Consider the following 10,902-nt stretch of genomic DNA (forward strand, 5'->3'; position numbering starts at 1 on the left):
GATTGTGAGAGCTCGAGACTACTTGCTCCCACTGTGGATGCATGCCAGCTCTCTGCTCTCACAGTACTTGCAGGTTGAATATTTGCTCTCAGAATACTTGCAGGTTGAATATTTGCTCTCAGAATACTTGCAGGTTGAATATTTGCTCTGATGAGAATCTACCTACTGGACCTCATCCCTAATAACAGCCTATGCAGTCTTTGGATAGTGAGTAAAGATTTATAACATGATACAAATGTCAAAGTCCATGGTCAGAAGGTAATTATCTGCCAAAATGTCTGGAACAAATGGAAAGTGCCATGGCATTGGTGGCAAAAAAGAGAAGACTAGAATAGTCTGGAGTAAGTGGAAAATGTTATGAAAGAACTGGAAAATGTAGCTTTTATATTTTGTATTATCTTAGGTAGATGGGTAGCAAATATATGCAAAGAGGAACAGGCAGGAACAACAACAACAAAAAATACATGCCAAAAGACAGGCTTAACCAGAGTAGAGAATTTGTACTGGAATTACTACGAGGTAAGTTTGGATCAGAGGAATGGGCATTCAAGTACACATGTTTAGAATGGGCCTAGTAAGGAAAGAGGCCATACAAATGCTGTCACAGAGCATAGGCAACACATATAGGACCAGCTATCTGATTCATCGCTTTTAGCCAGCTTGCATTGCAAAGAAACACTGTTGACAAGTAATCCTGGATAATGGCAGAAACCTTTTGATATTAGCTGAGTTGTATCATGTAGGTTTTATTATTTCTCAGCTTTTAAAAAATTTTCTTATTTTTTTTACACTTGATCTTAGCCAAAAGGCTGAGTCTTTTTTAACATTTTATTGCTAAATATCTATTTTGGGATTGCTTTGGAGCTCTTTGAAAATTGATCATCATTACTAATCATGCATATCTGAACATTACAAGTTAAATGACCTTTGTTCCTTATTAAATCTTTGAATTTTTTCCTTTTGATATGTTCAACAGTCAGCAATCTTATAGCACTCTTACAGGTCAAGACATCTAATTAAAGCCAAATTTTAATAGACACTTGCTTGGCTAACAAAAATAATTACAGTATGAATTTTTAACCTTAATAAAACTTTAAAACAGAAAATTAAAGTATTCTGAGGAATTTAAAAAAATAAAGTTGAAAGCTTGCCATCTCTACCTACTTGACCTTACTTTATATTATACTGAATTAAACTTTTTATGTTAGAATAATTTTTCTCTTGTTGATTGCCTTTGGACTAGGTCCTGTTACAGCTTTGCAAAAATGTTCTTTCATGAAATCATTGGAAGAACTGTAGATAGGATTTTTACCTCAGTTGAGCAGATGAGAAACTGAAGCTCAAAGAAGTTATGTTACTTTCCCAATAAGTCAGCTCTGATTCCAAATCCACTACTCTTTCCCCTGAACCACGAGGCATCCATCCCATGAAATTATAGTATGATTTAAAATTTATTACCAATTAGATGCAAGTAACTTCTTAGTATTAATCTTAAACTACATTATCAACCTGTTTTTTTCTAGTGAAGTAGAAGTAAAAAATTAGCTTCCAAATAATCCTCTAATATGTTTTTTTTAATTAAAAAAATATTTATTTAGTTGAGCCAGAGAGGAAGGGAGGGAGGGAGGGGAGGAGGGAGGGAGGGAAAGAGAAAGAGAGAGAGAGAGAAAGAAACATCAATCTGTTCCTGTATATGTCCTGACCCGTAATCAAAGCGGAAACCTCTGTGCTTTGGGATGATGTTCCAACCAATAGAGCTGTCTGGCCAGAGCAATCCTCCAATTTGTTGAGAAAAATTCTTGTGCCCAAATTTCTAAGGGCCTGACCCATAAATATATGATAAACAAGGAGTTAAGGACTACTAAAGATAAACCGCTCAACAGTTACTTGCCATCTTCCATCAACTGTGGTTTATTTTGCTCTCATATTTTTCTATGTATTAATTAGGAAGAAAAACATCCTTGTTAACCAAAAAGCTAATTAGCACTAAGCAAGAACTTGAAATCTAAACAAAAATGTGGCTAATTCTCCTTAATATTAAACAAATCATCAGATTCTTTATTCTACCCAAAATCATTCAATTAGAAAGATGAACTTAACACAGAGGTGCAAGAAGTCAGTTCTAAGAAGCAGGAGGAATTAATTTGCTTTTCATAAATTAAGAACCTTATTTTCAAGTTGACACTTCACAACATAGCTATTCACTGAAATGAAAAAGTTTTCCTTTGATTCGACTTGATAATAACTTGAAAGGTTTGACTACATTTTTCCATTTGTACTGGAACTTCAAAAAAGCCTAAATTTTACAGCAGGAAGTGAATGTAGTTACATCTCCCCTAATCAAGATTTCCACAGTAGTCAGACAGATCAGACTTTGTCTAGAAATGAAGTTTTCAAACAGGCAAAACTCCTGCAATTTTTAGCTTTCTTAAGGCTTGGACTAAGGAGCAGCAAAAAAAAAAAAAAAAGTAGGTTGGCTTCATGAAGAAGTAGAAAGGGCACTGCTCAGTGCTGAAGGTCTGCGCTCCAACTTCAGCTTTGCACCCAAAGGCCAGGCCCGCTGTGTGGTTTTAAGAGGGCCAGCCAGTCTCTCCAGAGCTGCATTTTCCCATTCAATCAACAAAGGGGCTGCACAGGACTCTCAGTAAATTCCCTGCTCTGTGATTGGCTAAAGTGAGCTTCATACCAATTGTGTGTAGACCTTGAAAACACAATGACTTAATTCAAAGCTAAGTAAGTGCTTTTCACATTTTCACTGATAAGCTTGGGTGAGGGCGGCAGGGAGTTAGAGGGAGAGGTTCTATGTATGAATTCACTGTGAAATTTCCTTTAAAATTTAAGGACTTCTAAGGAGCCACATACCTCATGACTCAAGAAGTGATATTTGCCTAAATTTTTTTCTTAGTAACAAATGTAGGAGGGAGCTATAAAAAACTGAGTGGGAGAAACATTCTTAAATTAGCTGTGATAATGGTATTGGTTAGTCACAGGAAACCTAAATTACACAGAAGCTTGAAGCAACACTCTACATATTTGTCAAAACTGGACAGGGCAGATGAACAAGGCTGATTACTTTCTACCTCATAATGTAAACGATAGCTTCAAAAGTTCAGAGTACAGGAGTCAAACCATAAGAGGACCAAAATTTGTGTAGAGGACAGAAAATTAGTTTGTAATTTTCATCTGAGCCAGACAAAATGTCTATGAGAGAAAAAGAATCACAAGTGACTAAAAAAAAAATCAAGTATATATTTTAGAATAAAATATAATCAAAGAACTCAACTCCTCCCAATGTCAGGATTCTGTTGTTAAATATTTCACCGTTCTGCTAAGCTTATGAAATCAACTGATCAATGCTAGAAAATATTGGAATGAAAGAGAATCAATTTCTTACAGATGGTTGTGTTCAGCTTTAGCTGAGATAAATAACAGTTCAGTCATCTTAATTTGCAAGAGGAAAGACTTATAAAAGGTAACAGTTTATCTGACACAGGATTAACAAATTGTTTAGCTGTCAATTTTAAGAAAAAGATATATAAATATCACCACTGCTACCTCACAATCAATGGCATCTCAGAGCTTTCCAGAGGATTTTTAATTTATTTTCTTATGAGATCAACAGGAAGTCCGTGACAGGCAGGCCTGGTATCATGGTCCCTTTCTGCATATAGGAAATCTAGAGCTCACAAAATTTAAGCAACTTAGCCAAATTCTTACTCTCAGTGAGAAGACATATGTTCCTACCTACACTGAGTAAAGTTCAAAAAATAATTTGGTGAGAATACGTCATTTAAGATCCACTTGTGGCCCTGGCTTGTTGGCTCAGTGGTAGAGTGTCAGCCAGGCCTGTGGAAGTCCCGGGTTCAATTCCCAGCCAGGGCACACAGGAGAAGTGCCCATCTGCTTCTCCACCCTTCCCCTCTCCTTTCTCTCTGTCTCTCTCTTTCCCTCCTGCAGCCAAGGCTCCATTGGAGCAAAGTTGGCCTGTGCACTGAAGATGGCTCCATGGCCTCTGCCTCAGGTGCTGGAATGGCTCCAGCTGCAATGAAGAAAGGCCCCAGATGGGCAGAGCATTGTCCACTGGTGGGCATGCTGGATGGATCCCAGTTGGGAGCATGTGGGAGTCTGTCTGACTGCTTCCCTGCTTCTAACTTCAGAAAAATAAAAACATAAATTAAAAATAAAAAAGGAAAGGAAAGAAAAGGAAGATCCACTTGTATGAGTGCCGTGTTTTAGGGTTGTTTGTTTGTTTGTATGGACTGAATAATTAGCTATGTACTTTTTCAGGGTTCAATCCTATTCCTTGAATTGTGACCAAAAGCACAAAGTCTCTGGACAGCTCCTCTCCATTCACAAAAAACTCTATTATGTATATTGTGTGGTGATGCAGTATTACACCCAGGGATGATTTTGGTTCAGGGAAAGAATAATAAAAATGTCTTCCAGCAGCTGAGCAAGGAGACACTATAAGAATCAGCTCCCTGGTAACTGGCCTCTTAAAAATCGAAACAAGAGCTACTCTTTCCTGCTTTACCCCCTGAATTTTTCATAAGCCTGACGTTCTCCTAACTGTTCCCTTGGATGCTCCTGCAGTTGTCTATGTGTGATTGATGACATGATCATTTAAAGAGTTTAGTTGCATGGGGTGAACTCCCCAGTCTAGATAACAAAATTAAATTATTGACAAGTATCCCAGGTTCGTGGGTGTGTGTTCACTGAAGCAGGAGGCAAAAAGATAAAGCCACTGGTGTTGCTCCTGCTGTGTCACTGGCAGCTTATTTGCTCAGAGACTCCCAGGCAAGAAAGGAAGCAGCTTATTAGAGAAGGGCAAAAGCTGGTTGTTTAAATGAGAGCTTTCTAATCCTTTCCCCTGCTCCCACTCCTGATTTCAAAATGACTGGCTAGTGTTGATTATAAAATGTCACTGGCACTTTGCTGTTAATCTCTTTGATAATGTCTCTTTGGGGCTCCTGCTTTAGAGAGTACTTCAGGATAAGTTCATTACTAAATTTTAAACATATCTTACTTAAAACCTACCTTGAAAGAGGAATAAAAAGAGAAAGCTAATCTAGTAGGCCCAGTCTTAAAACTGATCCCTAGCCAGGATTCAAGAACAGAACTGACAGTGAACAGCACAGAACTTATTTTTGCACAGATAATAGATATGTGCCTTTGCCGTGATCTAATTTATCTGGATAACCTGGCAACTCCTGGGATCCGACTGGCAGGACAACCCACTGCCACATGCCAAGATCAGATAAGATCTCTGAGAGCATTTGAACAATATCTTGATAAACCATAACTCAATTTCAAGAAGACAGCTGTACAGTTAGGAATCTGATCTTCATTAAGCATGCAACCCCCTGCCCCAAGAGAACAAGAGGGAAAACAGAATTCAGGGCCAACATTTTTCTCATTGCAATTGGGCCACTAAAAAAGAGTGGTAAAAATGTTTGGCTCAAGATGTTGTATTAGCATCCACATTTCTCTTCCCTCTGTTCTCAAATTCCATTTAAATTACCATAAATTTGAAAAATCTATTCACTTACAGTGCTGAGAAATAGGGGTAACCCATTAGCAAGCAAGCTCATGATTTAAAACATGGATGTAATACAGAAAGCAGATGAGATTTTATTCATTAACCAGAGTTGAAAGAGGTATCATCCAGAACGCATGAGGAGGAATGATGCAGTAGGGAAGAGAGAATTCCTCTGGCTGAGTTCTCAGCAACTCAGTTTCAGGGTAGGCAGTTATAGTAATGGAGGGTGTAGTGAAACAAAAATCACAGTATCTAATTATCTGTTCCTGCCCCATCTTTCTTTCATGAGCAGCAACAGAGTTTGCATCAAGTCAACATAGAATATCTCTCAAAAGAAATGGAACTAGCCTGACCTGTGGTGGCGCAGTGGATCAAGTGTCGACCTGGAACACTGAGGTCGCCAGTTCAAAACCCTGCACTTGTCTGGTCAGGGCACATATGAGAGTTGATGCTTCCTGCTTCTTCCCCCTTTCTCTCTCTCTCTCTCTCTCTCTCTCTCTTTCTCTCTCTCTCTCTCTCTCTCTCTCTCTGTGTGTGTGTGTGTGTCTCACTCTCACTCTCCTCTCTAAAATGAATAAATAAATAATTTAAAAAAAAAGAAAAAAGAAATGGAACTAGTCTCCTTCCCCGCCATTGCCAAAAAAAACCCCTCAGGGCTCCCCAACCACTGTGTGCCAGGAATGGGTAATGGGTTATGGATTATGGGTAGGGTGACCATATGACATCGTTCAAACCACACCCCTGGGCAACTGGTATAAACTGGGACTCTTTTTTTTTTTCTTTTTCTTCTTCTCTTCCAAGTGAGAGGAGGGGAGATAGAGAGACAAACTCCTGCATGCTCCTCGACTGGGATCCCCAGAGTAGGGGAGCTCCTCTCTGGGGACAATGCTCTGCTCATCTGGAGCCCATGCTCACAATTGAGCTACTTTTAATGCCTGAGGTGGAGGCTCCAAGGAGTCATCCTCAGCACCTGGGGCTGATACACTGAAACCAATCAAGCCATGGCTGCAGGAGGGGAAGAGAGAGAGAGAGAGAAGGGAGAGAGGGAGGGGAGGAGAAGCAGATGGGCACTTCTCCTGCGTGCTCTGACTGGGAATTGAATCTGGGATATCCACACACCAGGCCGACTGTCTACAACTGAGCCAACTGGCCAGGGCCAAACTGGGATTCTTGAGGACAAACCTATGAGTTGTCAAGCTATGTGTGCCTTGAGATATTGATCCGCTCAGCTCTTGGGGAAGCTGAGTGGGTTCTGAGGCAACCAGAGGATCCATGCCTAAGTCTGTTTACCACGATATGCCACCTAATATTGTCATTTTATACATCTGTTATGGCAATACATATAACATGTATAATATATAGTAAATATAAATATTACATATATAGAGAGAGCACTGGATTGAGGCAGAAGTCACACATCCACAACCTGGAACCATGTTTCATTTGTCTATAAAATTTTTTAAAGATTGGTTTAATATTTAGCAATTAAGAAGTTAAGCATAAAAATATAAATTTTCTATTCTCCTGGGGAGAAAAATATAATATTTGTTCACATTATATCCACATTACAGTCTAGAACAGGGGTCGGGAACCTATGGCTCACGAGCCAGATGTGGCTCTTTTGATGGCTACATCTGGCTCGCAGACAAATCTTTAATAAAAAAAAATAATAACGTTAAAAATATAAAACATTCTCATGTATTACAATCCATTCATTTCCTACCGCTCATGTTCATGGTTGCGGTTGGAACCAATCACAGCTGTCCTCCGGGACAACACCAAAATTTTATTGGATAATGCCTAACGTACACAGGTCATTGTATGGCTCTCACAGAATTACATTTTAAAATATGTGGTGTTTATGGCTCTCTCAGTCAAAAAGGTTCCCGACCCCTGGTCTAGAATCAAGCCAATGGGTTTGAGTAGAAACAAAAATCTCTCACTAGGAAGCTTCATTTAATTATCCTACCTCCACATTCCAGATAGTCCTTTAAATGTGTTTCTACTCTTGGTAGGTGCCCCAGAGTGCCTGGTGTTGGAGAAGGTACTCCAGGTCCAATCCTCTCATGGAGGGAGAATTGAGGGCACCTCCAGTCATCCACCTGATTGGCCCTTCATTCAAAAGTAAGATTAGCCACACAAAGGTCACAGATATTTGAGAAAACCCACCAACAAGAGAGAAAAAACCTACAATTCCAAGATGAACAAATAAATCAACCCAATTTTCCTCATGGTACTTACCATTCTTTAAAATTACCTATCGTATTTATTTGCTTAACTATCAATATATCCTTACTAGAAAGTTTTCTCCACAAGAAGGATGACATTAACTATTGGTTACTCCTATACACCTTGCATCTAAAATAGATCCTAGTCTAGAAATACTTTATAAATGTCTTTTCAGATGTATGGAAACAATGACTAGACTTGAACTATAAGCAGAAATAATTAAAAGTGCTTCCCTTCACAGAGTGAAACTATGGGAAAGATGAAGGATGATGATCTTTTCTCTACTAATTTTAAACAAATGTATACAACTTTGATTTTTATTATTATATATATTTTATGACAATTCAGAAAAACACAGACTAAATAGACACTATTCATTGATTTAAAACAACCATCACTTTCTAAAGCTTGGAATTCTTCTCTAATACAAAAACCTAAAAATTCACATCTCCAAGAAAACCAGAGATTTTAACTTGATGACCGAAGTAATTATTTATCAGTTTATGTGTTTATAGATTTTTGCCTTGCAATCCTCAATTTGACTGTAAAGTAGACTATTTGCAAGTATGGATTTTGAAGTGAAACAGCCCTGGATTAAAATCCTTGAGCTTGTCACTTGTCTCTTATGTGTCCCCTGCTCTCTATGCATCAGTTAGTTAGTCCTCATCCATAAGATGAGGTCACAGTAAGAAGTGGGGAAAAGGTAATAAGGAAAAGTGATTCACCATGTCTGGCACATTAAGTGCTCGGTAAATATCACCTATTATAATAATCATTTGTAGGCTTCTGTATGTTCAAATAATTTAGATCTCTAAAAGAGCTAATAGCTCATCCTCTTTTCTGTGACCATTAATTGAGCACCAACTATTGCATACATGCTTGTAGCTGTAATCTACTCTGGGGACACTGATAAAAATAAGACAAAGACGTGAACAGTAAACATAAGATCTGTTCTTCATGATCTCTGATTTCAAAGCTGAAAATTAAAGGTAGCAAATAGCTCAAGCTGCTTTGAGCATAGCTTTGTCACATTGCTCCACCTAAGTCTTGGATTTTGGTTATTTGCTACCCTCTCAAATCTACACTTTGTTTGTTTGTTTGTTTTTGTATATTGATTTTTAAGATTAGTCACTCAATTCTTTTGCATCAGGAGTAGGCACTTTACTTCCCTCAGATCTCAAGCATCCAAGTAGGATAAGTTTGGGGGAAATTTATTTTTTAATTTAATGGGAGGCATTGTAGAATGTGCAGTGCCAGGAGAAACAGTTATAGGCAAAGGTCATCTGGAAGTACGTAATTGGTTTGAGGGCTATCCCAAAACAAAATAGTCTGCAGTTACTAGCTAAGAAAAAAATAATGATTATTTGAGAAAGAGAAATGAGTTCTGCACTCAGCATATTTCTAGTCTTTTATAACTTTGACTACCTTAAATAGAAATAGGAGAGTTCTGATTCAAGATGTCAGATGTTTTGCAACCTCTATTTTCTATCTCAACTCACTTAACATTGAAGGAAAGATACTTTTTAGAAATTCAGTTTATCAGTTGAAAAACTACAAGAGGTACCCTTGGTGAACATTAACCAAGGGGAAGTCCCAGAAAGACAGTATGCAGCGGGATCTGATTAGGTAAGAAAGCACACAGAACTCTCTTACAAAAAGTGGAAGTGGCAAAACCCAGCGGGGCTTGGTCCCTCACTCTCGTCGGAGTCCGGCTCCCGGTGATCCTGAGGGCTCGGGGCAGTGGAGCCCCAAGAGTAGGAGGCGAGGCAGAACAGGTCTGCGGGCGCAAGTGTTGCGGCCGCACACTCGCGACGAGAATTGGAGGGAGGATTGGACAAGGGTAGGGCCAAGAGCAATGATGTCTAAGGAGTAAAAAATCTCAATTTGGAAAATGCCAACCAGGAAAATGAAAAAAAGGATGAAAACAAGCAAGATGCTAATAAAGGAGAGCCGTTAGTCATCCCTTTGGAAGCTGGTGAATATTGTGCCCCTAGAAGAGATTGAAGGTAGTTCCGTGTTAGGCAGCGTATCCTGCAGCAGAGATGGGACAGGGGTCAGAGGCTTGGAGAGCCACAGGCAAGGACGAGAGCAGAGATTATGGAAAGGATCGGGGAGGAGATGAGACAGCTGATAGAGAAGCTGAGGGGAAAGCAGTTGAGTCATAGTCTGCGAGCAGTTAGCACTGGCCCCCTCACCATGACCATCATGAGGAGTTTTGCCTTATGCCTTGAATCCTGTTGTTTTTCCTGAAAAATAGGGAGATACACCTGCATCCGAAACTTACATGTTTGCAATGTACATTGTTGCAAACCTTTTGGTGTTTTCTGTGGACTTCCTATTACCAGCTTCCGATTAAACATTGTGTTTTGGTCCATTGTATAAGTTTCTGTCAGCAGGGCAATTTTACCTATTGCATGGAAAGATGTTCATTATTATTGTGAAGTTAATAAAACAGTTCCAAAAAGAAAAAAAAAGTGGAAGTGGCTCTGAGCATGCCCTGAGCACTGATGGGTCAAATACTGGGCTCTGGGCCAGCAGCAGAGACTAGGTAGATGGCTTTTCCATGTCTCTGCCCCATGTCAACAAAAGCAGGACTCATGAGCAACAGAGCCATTTGTTCCTAGGTGGGGCGTAAGTAAGCGAAGCAAGTAAGGTTCCAGAAAACTGCTGACACTCAGAGGAATGAAGAACTCATACCTTAGAAGGAGAATAAAACTAACGAATACAGTATCCCATTCAGGAATGCTTTCTTCCCCAGACAGCCCACCCTCCCATTCTTGGTAGGAGTGTTTCCTCTCCGGGTAGCCACACCCCACCACCCACTCTACTTGTTTACTTTAGCAGCCCTGCCTCATAAACTTTTGAATTGTGATCCCTGCACTGAAAGACCACTGGATAGTCTCTGTGTGGTCTTGAAGGGTGTAATGAATTAAAACAGGCTCTAACAAAAACACCACTTCGTTGTTGTTGTTGATCAAGTGACAGGTTGAACTGCAAAGAGCTCCAGGGATAGAAAAACTGGCCTTAACCTTAGGCTTTTCTAAACCAATAATTTGTTTTTCTGAGTCCAAAAATAACTATAGGAACCATCTAGCCATCAACAGAAAGATTTATAGAGGAGGACTCATAGAACT

The 10,902-nt window shown here is 39.4% G+C and overlaps 1 pseudogene; it reads left to right on the forward strand.

Moving 5' to 3' along the window:
- Positions 1-274: 274 nt before the first annotated feature.
- LOC136322336 (protein BEX1-like) lies at positions 275-9,999 on the forward strand (annotated as a pseudogene).
- The last annotated feature ends 903 nt before the right edge of the window (positions 10,000-10,902 follow it).

The sequence above is a fragment of the Saccopteryx bilineata genome, chromosome 2 (assembly GCF_036850765.1).
Source record: "Saccopteryx bilineata isolate mSacBil1 chromosome 2, mSacBil1_pri_phased_curated, whole genome shotgun sequence".
In the NCBI taxonomy this organism is placed as follows: domain Eukaryota; kingdom Metazoa; phylum Chordata; class Mammalia; order Chiroptera; family Emballonuridae; genus Saccopteryx; species Saccopteryx bilineata.